General features: G+C 40.3%; 1 long non-coding RNA gene across 1 annotated transcript; it reads right to left on the reverse strand.

Moving 5' to 3' along the window:
• Positions 1-369: 369 nt before the first annotated feature.
• Positions 370-4,398, reverse strand: LOC148187186 (uncharacterized). The gene is made up of 3 exons (XR_015778935.1): positions 4,131-4,398; positions 2,396-2,533; positions 370-804 (listed from the first exon to the last, which is right to left on the reverse strand). It is a non-coding gene; the product is annotated as an uncharacterized LOC148187186 (long non-coding RNA).
• Positions 4,399-4,632: the final 234 nt, after the last annotated feature.

The raw sequence follows: 4,632 nt of genomic DNA on the forward strand, positions 1-4,632 counted from the left end.
ATGCATTAAAATCCTAGAAACATCTCGAAGATTCTTGAAATGTCCCAACCCAAGAAATATCCTAAAATTCCAGAAAAATGACTTGAAATCCCAAAAACATCCTACAATCCTAGAAATGTACTAAAACTCTAAATGAAAAATAAAATTTAAAAAAAATCCCCAAATCTTTGGGACGTCAAAATCTGAGAAATATCCTAAAATGAAACAAAATTAAAACATTCTAAAACCCCAGGAATGTCCTACAATTCTAGAAAAATCCCCAAATCTCCTTAAATCCTGGAAACATCAAAATCTGAGAAATATCCCTAAAATTCTAGAAATGTTCTAAAATCCTAGAAACCTCCCTCCACCTGATGGCAACTCAAAAACTTCAGAAACTTTATGAATGTATGAAACACACATGAAACATCTCGGTGTTTGGCAGAAACATTTTATTCTGCTGAACAAATCTTTCAGTTATTCTGAAGCCCGTCGTTAGGTGACAGCCATGATGTACGGCCACTAACAGAAAACGGCCCGTCTCCATTATCTCGCCTGGTTTGCATGCAGAGTCCGTCCCTGCTCGCCGTCATTTGTTAGGCAAATATTGCGCACGCTTCAGGTCGACCAACCTTCAGCTAATGTCCTCCAGACCGCCGCCTCTCACAGCGCCGAACAGCTCCACTCTGTCCTCCCACTCACGTTATGAAAATGGTGTTTTTGTCTTTGTTTTTAAAAATATCACACCTCAAAAATCTCTTCTCTTTGCTGCTTTCAGGCGGCTTTTCTACTTAAAGCTTTAAACGCTGAAAACTGGTGCGATTTCTGTCAAAAACATGAGAAAAAAGACAATCAGCAAGTTTGAAAGTAATGTTTCATACGCTGCAAGAAGTTAGCGGATTTAGAAAATAATTTCTAAAAAGCAAAGAAAAATGTCTGGCATAAAAAGAAAAAAGCAAGGGAAAAATTATAATAATCATTATTACATATTTGAAATTATGGCATAGAAACGCTGACGGTTTTTCCAGAACATTTTCTTGTTTGTTTCGGGGATTTTTCTCTTTTTTTGTTTAGTGTTGTTTTTTTTGTCAGGGCTGAAACGAGGCGTCTCAGGCGGAGGGTGAAGACAGGTGCTCCAGCACAGACAGTGTGAGGATAAAAACATGTTTTTTGAACATTAAAGCATAAAAACATTAAAACACTGTGAAAGTCTGAACCTGAAAATGAGCAGAGTAGTCCGACCATGTGCTTGTGTTGACATCATGGTCGCGGCCTCTCAGAGCGTAAAGAAGGACAACTAAAACATAACATTTAGACGTGGAAGTCCACCGCAAAGAGGCGATATATGACGACTTTGGGATGAGAACTTTTTGGATACACGGCTGGACGGCGTCACGCTGAGACGCAGCCCGTAATGACATAATATACGGAGCGGGCAGGTCCCCGTCGGGCGTTCGTATGGGTCCAGACTCTCATGCAGGAGTCTGGTGTTTGCTTCCTGTCTGAAGGTGATGTTTTCTCCTTACACCTTGTCATGTGCCCTTTTTGCCTAAAATTAACTGTCACTGGTAGCAGCATCCTGAAACGATATCGAGTGCATAATCTGTAGACACAGAACTCCGGTAGGCGGATTTCCGTTAAAGATTTGTGCAAAACGTAAGCAATGTTTTTGAAATTTCGATAAAATACAACTGCGAGATGACTGCAGGGATATTATGCAACTTCTCTCGCAATATTTAACACGACCTTCCTCTGGCGATAACATTATATGAAGCACGGCGACGGATGTTTGCAGCAGTTGAAAGATGCCATTTCCCCACAGAAATATTCATGCAATAGTTCACATGCAGCCAGAATTCAAAACGTTGTCAAAAATGATGTTTTTTGAGAAAAAATTGAAATTTTACAAACTTCATCTACCATGACAGCAAAATTTTGTCAAGTTTTTATGAACCCTGAAGATTTTTTGCAAGAATTTGTACGTTTCCAGCACCGTTTACATCAAACATTTTGACAACCAGTTTTTGATAAATAGTCTGTGTTGGACGGTCTGAAGACGCCCTGCAGCAAGTTTGGTGTCAACTGAGCAAAAAATGTGTGAGGAGATGAATTAGTTTTACAGTTTTTGATAAAAACAGAGTGATGGACTTGATAATTTGTACCGCAGTGAAGTGGACAAACGTTTCTTCACAGTTGGGCCAACACTTGCAAAGCTGTAGCACCTACAAATGAGAGCAGCCACTCAAAATGAGACGGAGCGAAAGAAACCGAGGTGGTTTTAAATCATCTCAGTGCCTGTTTTACCTAAAACAAATAAAGCTGATTATTCATGCAACAACTTTTTAAAAGCACAGTTTGATTTGCATCGGGGGAAATCGGATGTTCGTGGTGTAGTCTGTAATCTGAGCGCTCTCACTCTGATTTCGGTGTCCTCGTCGTCCCGTCCTCTTGTGTCGTGTTGTGCTGCACTTTTTCCTGAGCTGAGCCGGCTTCGCATCTAGGCCATGTGGGCTCGCTGCCTTCTGCTGCATGTGTCTGAAAGCGAGCTGTGCGCCTGGAAGAGAGCAGTATAATCAGGGCAGTGTTTTATTTAAAGACTGTAACGTGGGCAGCAGCAGTTCTCAGGGGCTTCGGTGCTTCACAGCACAGCTCTCATAGAGGTGATCAGACCTCCTACTAACTTTTAACACCTCAGCCCTTTTCTCCCCCAACTTTGAATCTGGTGCAATCTGGAGCCGGACGCGCTTCCTGCAGAGCGTGTGATGGTTTCCATGATGCATTATGGGTGAAAGACAGATATTTCTGGAAAAAGAAGAAGAGAGGGGCGGACATCTGTTTTGCATACTCGTCTGTTCGTCACATGTGTTTGTGTGCGGCGGGTCAGTGACTGTGTGTGTTTCGTTAGTACTGTAAACATGTGGGTGGACGAGTGTGTGTCATGTGCGCAGTGTGTGTTTGCTGATGAGCCTGTGAAAACATGACACGGAGGTTTGTTAATCACAATAATGAGATGCTATTTCTGTAGTGACCAAAGCAGGTGTCTGAAACAGAGGGACAGTTTTGAAGCAGCTCAGCCATTTTTGTCGCTTCAGAGGGCGAGTGCATTTCTTGTGGTGACAAACAGGTACTTTTTTTTAACCAAAATAGCTGTTTTTGTAGCCTCAAAAGTGAGTTTGAGAGTTTGGAATACCTCCTTACGAAACATGCCCATTTCAAACATTAAAAGCAGGATTTTTTTAAGGAGAGTGGCTGTTTTTGTTGCAAGAAAAGTCAGGTCAAAGTCTCTTAAAGAGAGTTCAGGACATTATCAGTATGTTTCTGTTGTGTCAAAAGCGGGAATTTATTTAACGAGCAGTTTTTGTAGCAACAAAAGCAAGTGTTTTTTCATGAGTTTGAGAGACACCCAGCCTTTTTTGTAGCAACAGTAGAGTTTTTTTTAACAATAGTAGATGTTTTTGTAGCCTCAAAAGTGACTGTTTTTTGATGAGAGTTCGGGACAAGTTCATACATTATTTTGTGGTGCAAAAGCAGGAATTTTTAAACAAGAGTAGCTGTTTTTGTGTTTTTTAATGAGAGTTAAGTGCACGTTAATACGTTTTTGTGGCATCAAAAGCTGTCATTTTTTAACAAAAGTAGCAGTCAAGAGTTTGGGACGTGTCCAGTTGTTTTTGAAGCATCAAAAGTGGGATTTTTTTTTTTCTGTTTTCTGATGAAAGCTGGTGAAGCCGCTTTTGTAGCAAGAAAAGCAGCTGCTTTTTCTTCTTCTTTCTAACAAGAGATTGCACATGTCCAGTAGTTTTTGAAACGTCAAAAGTTTAAAAAATGTTTTAACAGAAATAGCTGTTTTGTGGTAATAGCTGGTGTTTTTAACAAGGGCTCAGGTCATGTGCAGCCGTGTTTTTGGCATCAAAAGTGAGAGTTTATAATGTGAGCTGTAATGTAGCTGCTTTGATACAAAAAAAGCGGGTTTCTTTTAATGAGAGCTTGGGACATTTTTGACTATTTTTACTGCTTCAAAAGGTTTTCATCATGCATTTTCAAGCATTAAAAGTAGCCATTTTTGCAACAATAGGAGGTGTTTTTTAACAAAATGACTACATCGCACATGAAATTTGTCACGAAACATCAAGAATATTGGATAGATGGCTCACCCCGAGTGTGAAGAAAATAAAGAAACACAGAAATCTGTCATGTGCAACAGTCGAAACCGTCCAAACTCTGGCAGAAAATATCCCTGCAGCATCACTGAGAGTCAGAAGGCGATTGATAAAACGTGTTTTCAGCTCCACATGTATGAAAGACACAAATAGCTCCGCTGGCAGGTCTGTGAAGGTGTTGGAAGCATCTCACATCACAGAGCTGTTGACCACACGGGTAAAAAACGAGAGCGGCGGAAACACTGTGAGAGGTTTCATGTGAGAGAAAACAGGAAAAAGCTGCATTCACTCAGGAGGCTTGAGAGGAGAAAACGTTTTAAAAATGAAATGATTACGCAACATTATACTAGAATATTTTAATGTCTTATTGTTATGGTGTTACATAAGTTGTCAACTACGCCTGCTCGACTCTGTAAACAAGAAACTGCACCGTGGAGCAGAAATAGAGTCCAAATATGAACTTAATGAGAATTTAAGGTGGAGAACCTTTTCATGC

The sequence above is a fragment of the Plectropomus leopardus genome, chromosome 15, assembly GCF_026936395.1.
Source record: "Plectropomus leopardus strain MGB_pleo_1.0 chromosome 15, ASM2693639v1, whole genome shotgun sequence".
In the NCBI taxonomy this organism is placed as follows: domain Eukaryota; kingdom Metazoa; phylum Chordata; class Actinopteri; order Perciformes; family Serranidae; genus Plectropomus; species Plectropomus leopardus.